The sequence below is a fragment of the Gymnogyps californianus genome, unplaced genomic scaffold, assembly GCF_018139145.2.
Source record: "Gymnogyps californianus isolate 813 unplaced genomic scaffold, ASM1813914v2 HiC_scaffold_39, whole genome shotgun sequence".
NCBI classification, from domain to species: Eukaryota; Metazoa; Chordata; class Aves; order Accipitriformes; family Cathartidae; genus Gymnogyps; species Gymnogyps californianus.
In genome coordinates this window covers 306,559-316,947 of record NW_026114279.1, presented here as the reverse complement: position 1 = coordinate 316,947, position 10,389 = coordinate 306,559, and positions in this window count along the sequence as shown.

Here is a 10,389-nt window from a genome sequence, read left to right as displayed (position 1 = left end):
CTCTGGGACAGACAGCAAGTGCAGCCACATTTGGGCTAGCTTCCACACGGCTAGCAGGGTGTAGCAGTGAGGCTGAGCAGTAAGGACTTTGGTGTAGGATGCTCACACTAGATACTACTTGAGTTGCTCAGCTACACATTACTGTTCTGGCTCCTCTCACTAAGTGAAATTTGAAGAGAGAGCTGTGCCTTTCACTGATTTTTAAGTCATATTTCTGGTTCCTGAGAAGCACTGCTGGAATTATAAAAAAGAACCATATATTCAGATGCAGAGAAAGTAGATTTAATTTTCACATTTCCATCCACAGTTAAGGGCTGTGATATCTCTCTTGCAGGGAAGTACAAGATCATTTTGCTTCCCATTTTCTTTGTTTTGTTTAGAGAAAATTCCTGTCATCATTTAACAAAATACAATCCAGACTCAGAGAATTTCAAAGGTCTTGTTCCCTCTCTGAAAAACTTAAGCTTGCAAATATCTGCATGACCATATTTAATTTAACTCAAAAGGGGGAAATCCATACATGCAGATTACACTTAAACGTACCTTGTCAGTGTAGGTCTTCCTCTCCCCTTAGCATCTGGATGTATGTATTGTTTGTGAAGGTCCATGTAAGGCAATCTTTTTGACAACTCTACATTTTCCCCCAAAAATCTAAAACATCTTTGATGGTTACTACTCCTTCCCATGCCTGCATTTGAAAATGACACAAACTGCCAGATGTATTGTTGCAGCTGAGCTTTGCTTGTGCAAGACCAGGCAATGAGGAAGAAAGTGGGTATAAATTACGTTTGTGTTTCTTTGGTCCTAGGATGAGCTGCCAACAGTGCAGAGGCAGTACCGGCAGCTACAAGTCCCTGAGAGGTTGTGGCAGGCAAGCTACAAGACCCCATATGGTGTGAGAACCCAGACTATCTAGAGGTATTGCAGGTCTTTTGATATAAACAGTTGCACCTGCTTTCCAGCTATGTTGCATGGCCAGAACAGTGGAGATGAGCTGAACTGACTCCAGGATCTAACACAAAACTCTGTTCATCATTCCCAAACATTTAACATAATGGGGAAAATTAATCCTACTTGTCTGAAGTAAGTGGAGTATAACAAGGAACTAATGCTACTAAGCAAAAATAGAGATTTTTTTAAAAAAATACCTATTATTCCATGATATGTTCTCTGCTTAGCACCATTCAGAGGTAGTGCACATATGCAGCATTATTAAGAAAATGTAAACAAGACAATTTGAACATTGCTTTGCAGAGCCAGGTCCATTCTCTGAAAAAAAATCAGTGTATAGCTGTGCACTTAACTGGCATGTCCAGTTACTGAGACTGAACTACGTGCATTTGGATGGAGTTTCTTGATAGTTGGTTGTGGTTTTTTTTTAATTGTCTTTTGACATTCAGACCTAATCTCTAATCAGAATTATATTTGGCCTCAAGATCCAAGATTTCTGTAATCAACTAAATTAAGTGCTTTTATCAACATCCACAGTTCTGCAGAGAGTTAAGGTCTGCAACAGTTTTCCATTCCTCTTTCCATGTGGTATTTCTGAAAAAGGCTTTGATTTTGCCTTTGAAATGAACTTCCTAATGAATGCGGTGTTCAGAGAGTGCTTTTCAGTAGCCACTTCAGTACAGAATATAAAAGATGATAAAACAAATTGAGGTTTAGCCCCTTATTGAAGATAAACATGAAGTTAGTCCCTAACAGGTAGAAAAATGAGCAGAAATCAGAAACCTTCCACAACTGACAACTGAAAAGACACATCCCAAAATATTCATCTTTAATTGATGCATTGTTCATTCTTGCAGGGTTTTCTTTTGTCCTGGTTTCAGCTGGGATAGAGTTAATTTTCTTCCTAGTAGCTGGTATAGTGCTGTGTTTTGGATTTAGTAGGCACTGCGGCTGAACCAGAGAACCAACCTGTGCTGGTATCAGTCGCCCCTATACAGAAGAAGAAATATACAAAAAAATCAGTTCGTTTAACGAAGGATGAAGATGAACCAGGGCCATCACGAGAACAGGAGGAAAAGGCAGAACCAGAGGTAATCACCCGATCCCTGTCCCTGAGTGAGCTGCAGGATATGCGAAAAGATTTCAGCCGTCGTCCAGGTGAGCACATTATCACCTGGCTGCTCCAATGCTGGGACAATGGGGCTAGTAGCCTGGAATTAGAGGGTAGGGAAGCCAAGCAGCTGGGATCCCTTTCTAGGGAAGGGGGCATTGACAAGGCGATTGGAAAAGGGACACAAGCCCTCAGCCTCTGGAGGCAACTCCTGTCAAGTGTGAAGGAAAGGTACCCCTTCAAGGAAGATGTTATATGTCAACCAGGCAAGTGGACCACCATGGAAAGAGGTATCCAGTACCTGAGGGAATTAGCCGTGCTAGAGATGATTTATTATGACCCGGACAATGCACAGTTACCCAGAGACCCAGACGAAGTCCAATGCACATGACCCATGTGGCGGAAGTTTGTAAGGAGCGCACCATCATCATATGCCAACCCATTGGCAGTACTAACCTGGAAAGACAAAGAGGCACCGACAGTGGATGAAATGGCTCGCCAACTCCAGCAATATGAAGAAAATCTCTCTTCATCCCTACTGGCCTGTGTCTCGGCTGTGGAAAAACTGTCCAAAAAGTCCGAAAAACTGATCAAACTGATCGAAAAGTCCTACTCCCCACCTGGACGGACCAGCTATTAGGAGTGAGCGTTCCTCTGATCGAGAGAGAGAATATAGGAGGTATACACCACGGGGTACCCTGTGGTTTTACCTGCGTGACCACAGAGAGGACATGAGGAAGTGGGATGGAAAACCTACCTCGGTCCTAGATGCACGGGTACGTGAGTTGCGAGGAAAAACAACCACAAAAGGGGATTCTTCCAGGAAAGATGCCGCTCCAGTTTCCAGCAGGCAATTCCCCAGACAGAGTAGAAGGGCTTCTGACCCTCTTGAAGGGACCTCTAAGTCATTTTTACAAGAAGTGAGTAACAAATACTCTGACCAGGATTAGAGGGGCCCTGCCTCCAGCCAGGTGGAGGAAAGGGACAACTGGGTTTACTGGACTGTGTGGATTCGATGGCCTGGCACATCAGACCCACAGGAGTATAAGGCTCTAGTGGACACCGGTGCACGGTGTACCCTAATGCCATCAAGTTATAAAGGGGTAGAACCCATCTGTATTTCTGGGGTGACAGGGGGATCCCAACAGCTAACTGTATTGGAGGCTGAAGTGAGCCTAACTGGGAATGAGTGGCAGAAACACCCCATTGTGACTGGCCCAGAGGCCCCATGCATCCTTGGCATAGATTATCTCAGGAGAGGGTATTTTAAGGACCCAAAGGGGTATCGGTGGGCTTTTGGTATAGCTGCCTTGGAGACGGAGGAAATTAAACAGTTGTCCACCTTGCCTGGTCTCTCTGAGGACCCTTCTGTTGTGGGGTTGCTGAGGGTTGAAGAACAACAGGTGCCGATCCCTACCACAAGGGTGCACCGGCAGCAATATCGCACCAACCGAGACTCCCTGATTCCCATCCATATGCTGATTCGTCGACTGGAGAGCCAAGGAGTGATCAGCAGGACTCGCTCACCCTTTAACAGCCCCATAGGGCCAGTGCGAAAGTCTAATGGAGAATGGAGACTAACAGTAGACTATCGTGGCCTGAATGAAGTCACACCACCGCTGAGTGTGGCTGTGCCAGACATGCTAGAACTTCAATATGAACTGGAGTCAAAGGCAGCCAAGTGGTATGCCACAATTGATATTGCTAATGCATTTTTCTCAATCCCTTTGGCAGCAGAGTGCCGGCCACAGTTTGCTTTCACTTGGAGGGGCGTCCAGTACACCTGGAATCGACTGCCCCAGGGGTGGAAACACAGCCCCACCATTTGCCACGGACTAATCCAGACTGCACTGGAACAGGGTGAAGCTCCAGAACACCTGCAGTACATTGATGACATCATTGTATGGGGCAACACAGCAGAAGAAGTTTTTGAGAAAGGGGAGAAAATAATCCAAATCCTTCTGAAGGCTGGTTTTGCCATAAAACAGAGTAAGGTGAAGGGACCCGCACAGGAGATCCAGATTTTAGGAATAAAATGGCAAGATGGATGTCATCAGATCCCAATGGATGTGATCAACAAAATAGCAGCTATGTCCCCACTGACTAATAAACAGGAAACGCAAGCTTTCTTAGGTGTTGTAGGTTTTTGGAGAATGCATATTCCAAATTACAGTCTGATTGTAAGCCCTCTCTATCAAGTGTCCTGGAAGAAGAACGATTTTAAATGGGGCCCTGAGCAACAACAAGCCTTTGAACAGATTAAACGGGAGATAGTTCATGCAGTAGCCCTTGGGCCAGTCCGGGCAGGACCAGATATTAAAAATGTGCTCTACACCGCAGCCGGGGAGAATGGCCCTACCTGGAGTCTCTGGCAGAAGGCACCAGGGGAGACCCGAGGTCGACCTCTAGGGTTTTGGAGTCGGGGATATCGAGGATCTGAGGGCCGCTATACTCCAACTGAAAAGGAGATATTGGCAGCATATGAAGCTGCTTCAGAAGTGGTTGGTACTGAAACACAGCTCCTATTAGCACCCCGACTGCCAATGCTGGGCTGGATGTTCAAAGGGAAGGTCCCTTCTACCCATCATGCAACTGATGCTACATGGAGTAAGTGGGTTGCACTGATCACACAATGAACTCGAATAGGAAACCCCAGTCATCCAGGAATTCTGGAAGTGATCATGGACTGGCCAGAAGGCAAAGATTTTGGAATATCACCAGAGGAGGAGGTGATGGGTGCTGAAGAGGCCCCAATGTATAATAAACTGCCAGAAAATGAGAGGCAATATGCCCTGTTCACTGATGGGTCCTGTCGCATTGTAGGAAAGCATCGGAGGTGGAAGGTGGCTGTATGGAGTCCTATACGACAAGTTGCAGAAACTGCAGAAGGAGAAGGTGAATCGAGTCAGTTTGCAGAGGTGAAAGCCATCCAGCTGGCTTTAGACATTGCTGAACAAGAAAAATGGCCAATACTTTATCTCTATACTGACTCATGGATGGTGGCAAATGCCCTGTGGGGGTGGTTGCAGCAGTGGAAGCGGAGTAACTGGCAACGCAGAGGTAAACCCATCTGGGCTGCCCCATTGTGGCAAGATATTGCTGCCCGGCTAGAGAACCTGGTTGTGAAAGTACATCATGTAGATGCCCATGTACCTAAGAGCCGGGCCACTGAAGAACATCAAAACAATCAACAGGTAGACAAGGCTGCTAGGATTGAAGTGGCTCAGGTGGATCTGGACTGGCAGCATAAGGGTGAATTATTCATGGCTCGGTGGGCCCATGACCCCTCAGGCCATCAGGGAAGAGATGCAACATATAGATGGGCTCGCGATCGAGGGGTGGACTTGACCATGGACACTATTGCACAGGTCATCCATGAATGTGAAACATGCACTGCAATCAAGCAAGCCAAGTGGTTAAAGCCTCTTTGGTATGGGGGACGATGGCTGAAATACAAATATGGGGAGGCCTGGCAGATTGACTATATCACACTCCCACAAACCCGCCAAGGCAAGCGCCATGTGCTTACAATGGTGGAAGCAACCACCGGATGGCTGGAAACATATCCCGTGCCCCATGCCACCGCCCGGAACACTATCCTGGGCCTTGGGAAGCAAATCTTATGGCGACATGGCACCCCAGAAAGAATTGAGTCAGACAACGGGACTCATTTCCGGAACAATCTCATAGACACCTGGGCCAAAGAGCACGGCATTGAGTGGGTGTATCACATCCCCTCTCATGCACCAGCCTCCGGGAAAATCGAGCAATACAATGGATTGTTAAAGACTACATTGAGAGCAATGGGTGGTGGGACCTTCAAACATTGGGATACACATCTAGCAAAGGCCACCTGGTTAGTCAACACTAGGGGATCTGCCAATCGGGCTGGCCCTGCCCAATCAGAACTTTTATGTACTGTAGAAGGGGATAAAGTTCTTGTGGTGCACATGAACAATATGCTAGGGAAGACAGTCTGGGTTACTCCTCCCCCATTCGTGGGATTGCTTTTGCTCAAGGACCTGGGTGCACTTGGTGGGTGATGTGGAAGGATGGGGAAGTCCGATGTGTGCCTCAAGGGGATTTGATTTTAGGTGAGAATAGCCAGTGAATTTAATTGTATGATGTTGATTGCTAAATAACCTTGCCACTGTATGTCATCATTACTATAGTTATTATATGCTATATCAATGGTATTACAGTAAGAATCACTTAGATTAATGAAGAATGAACTTTTTGATAAAACCGAGTGAAGTGCAGTAGTGATGGAACCAGGACTGACTGCAGCATGCAACAATCCAACACCACACACCATCCTCCTGCTGCACCCAATGTCACCCGCCTGCCACACTGCACTGAAGCTCGATCTTGTTCTGCCGACTGAGCGGACTTCACAGCATCCCTCCTTCCCAGACAGACTGTTATGACAGATGGAGCCCAAAGTCATGGACTGAATGAACTCAACGAACATTTTAAATGGACTTTTAAATGGACATTTTAAAGGCCTGTAGTTTAAGGGGATGATATCTGTGTGTATATGTATCAAAAGACAGGAAAAGTGGTGGTGATTAATTGAAAATGCATTGGAAAGTGTGGGACCTGGACATGATGTAGATGGTATAGAATAAGGAGTGGATACTGTCCTGGTTTTGGCTAGGACAGAGTTAATTTTCTTCCTAGTAGCTGGTATAGTGCAGTGCTTTGGATTTAGTAGGAGAATAATGTTGATAACACTCTGATGTTTTTAGTTGTTGCTAAGTAGTGTTTATCCTAAGTCAAGGATTTTTCAGCTTCTCATGGCCAGCCAGCAAGAAGGCTGGAGGGGCACAAGAAGTTGGGAGGGGACACAGCCAGGACAGCTGACCCAAACTGGCCAAAGGGATATTCCATACCTTATGATGTCATGCCCAGTATATAAACTGGGGGGAGTTGGCTGGGAGGGGCAGATTGCTGCTCGGGAACTAACTCGGCATCGGTCGGCGAGTGGTGAGCAATTGCATTGTGCATCACTTGTTTTGTATATTCTAATTCTTTTAGTATTATTATTGTCATATTATTATTATTATCATAATCATTATTTTTCCTTCCTTTCTGTCCTATTAAACTGTCTTTATCTCAACCCATGAGTTTTTTTCGATTCTCTCCCCCATCCCACTGGGTGTGTGGTGCTTAGTTGCTGGCTAGGGTTAAACCACATCTTTAAAGGAATTATCCTGGGAATGCCATCGATAGCATTAAACGATACTTATTTGTGTTACATCTGGTTTAGCCCTTTATATATTTATTATACCTGAAAATGTATTTTCTTAGAGACCTTATAACAGCATTTCTGCATTATCAGTTCATTTTGTTCTCCTCTTTCCTGGATATATTAGCCAGGAAAAGGAATTCCCAGTCTGTAACAGACAGATTAATTCACACGTTTTACTTTGTCCACATAGAAAAATGCAATTTCTGGATCATTGAGGCATATGGATTATGAACAAGACATTCCAAAAACTAACTATCCAGATGGGGATATAATTACAAAAATCTTTTATGTCAAAGTCAGGATTTCACAACATAACACACTAATGCAAAATCCAGTAGCACCTGAAAGATTAAGGTAGCTGCTGCTATCACTTGCACATACTTGAAAAAGATTTAAGAAAAAAAATAAAGAGTAAAAGTACCTTCTCCAGAGAACAGCAAGCGTATTTCAAAATAAAAAAGTGTATTTTTAATTTTTCTTTTGGATTTTTTTTTGGTTTTTCTGTTTTAGTTTTTTGGGTGATTTTTTTTTTACAAGACTGTAGTTACCATATAACAAGTTATACACGATGTGACTGCCTTCCCCTCCTGTGCAAGTTCACAGTCATGTTTTCAGGCTATAGTACTCAACACTGTTTTCTGGTATACATATTCCCATAGTTTCATCAAAGACAGATACAATGCATAATACCTGTCTCTGGGAAAAGTAATGTTTCAAACAGGCAAACTTTTATCTTAAAACAGAAGTGGAGAGGCTACAGTAGGTATAACCACCTAAGTATGAACTTTAGGTCGCAATTTCTAAACACTCACCTACTGTAAATAAACATTAAAAATACTCTTAGCAATAGGATTTTATTTATACGTGCACGTATGTCCACCTTGTCCCATATTTATGTTTGACAACTATTTGGGAATTCAAAGGTGCAGCCCTCAGTAATTGTATTATTTAAAAAAAGGAAAGGAAGCATATCTACTGAGAAAAGAAATTCTCAAATATCAATTTCCAATTTTAAATTTAATTTCAATAGGAAAATATTAAAAATGTGCACATCTAAATTTTTCCATGTTCTGTACATACATATGTGTGTACATATACATAGAAATACTCGTGTACCACACATATTCACAAAATTTATGTGGCAATATTTCTGTCCACTATTTTCCCACATGTAAATGACATCATATCTTTAAAAATGTCAATAATATAATTAAAAATAATATTACATTTATTCCATCATCAACTTTCTGTGGTTTTATTCTTTCTTCATCCTTATTATGTCCATTGAGCATTAACAGGACAGATTCTCCTTGCACTTCCACAGATGTTATGCCAACTGAATGTTGCTGACATCACATCAAGGACACATCTGGTTTACAGCAGCACAAGTGACAAGAGAATCAGGCCCAAACATCCCCAGGTAAATTAAAAACTGGTTGTATCTGCTCATCTGGACCTGATGAAGATATACACACCACCGTCTAAAATCCACCGAATGAAAAACATGTAGCTCACCACAAAGTTTTCAACCAGTAGCACACTGAACCAAGCTCCCCCCACCCCTTTAATAAATAAAATAGTTGAGAAAATACCCTAAAAATATGGAGAAAACTTAAACATTGTGTACATTACATACAGTATAATACATGACGGTTTAGCATTTGACCTAAACCATTTTCCTGACTAGTCAGAGGACACCTGATAAATTACTGGTAAAGAAAAAAACCCAGTATTTTAGAAATAAATTATGTATTTCTGATATAAATGAGAACCTGTGTGTATTATATGGTATATACATACAGTACACACATAAAAACTAACTTATCTTTTCTAGTTTTGAATAGCAGTCTCTAAGTGGAGAAAATTGTGTTGTACAAATTTAATAAGCAGCTAGATTTCATGTTTAACATTCAAATTAATTTGGGGAGCAAACAAAGGTCAGTGCATCTTTCAACTTTGAAGTCTGACACTCATTCATACATTTTAAAAAAGCCCTCTTCAACATTACAAGCAATTTATGGCAAGAATGTACTTTGATGCAAGACACATGACACTTGGCTTACCTTTCAAAGAGGTTTGGTTTTTTTTAAATAAATCTATTATATAAAGAAATGCGTGTTTGTCAAAAGTCTGTTAAAATTACATCAAAACAACTTTAAAACCTGCTCACTGAGGATAATTGAATTCGATTTCCTGTTTTTAAACATTTAGTTAACAGTTCAGAATATTGCCTGGTGTAGTTTCAATAAAGATGTGATATGAAGACCCATAAAAGAGTAAACATGTCTCCATTTCAATTTGTTATAACAACAAAACTTCTAGAAACAGCTTTCTTAGCTGGACAAGTTCAGTGTATGACTAATCCCTTGCAATAGCTCTATGCCCTTAATGCAATCTGTAATAAACAATGGTCCCCATAAGCCATTATTCACAAAACCTGAAATTCATGTGACATTCTGAAAAAGTCTCCTGCAGAACAGGTTAACAGCTAATTGAACATAGATAGTCGATATATGTATCATGGCCAGAAAACAAACAACTGGCTATTTCTTGTTATCTGTGCATGTCAAATTTTACATTTAAAATTCTCAGGGGTTTTTTGCCTTTTTTTTTTTTCCTGGGGGACTCACCTGCCATCATTGGTTGGCTTCAAAATATAGTTAAGTGGAAGATAGTATCTTACTGTAATTACATGGAATTCATATGAAAAAGTAAACCTTACATTGGACAATATTGTAGAACACCAGAGTAAGCTCCATAAAGAAATACGGTATCTTCCAGTATATATATATATATATATACACACACACAAAAAAAACCCCAACCAACCAACCAATCAACTAACCGAAAAACCTCAGAGGGAAGAACTTTATACAAGCAGTTATAGTAACTTTGTTTCAATTAAAGATGCAACTCTCTCACTCCCGGCAAGAATAAATTGGTAATGGCACTGCTGCTCCACAGTGGAAAGTATCCTGAGAAATTATTAACAACAACAAAATACAGGGCTGTCATCACTAAGTTCTTGCACAGAACACAGCAATTAAATATCTTAAATAAATAAAACAGCAGATAA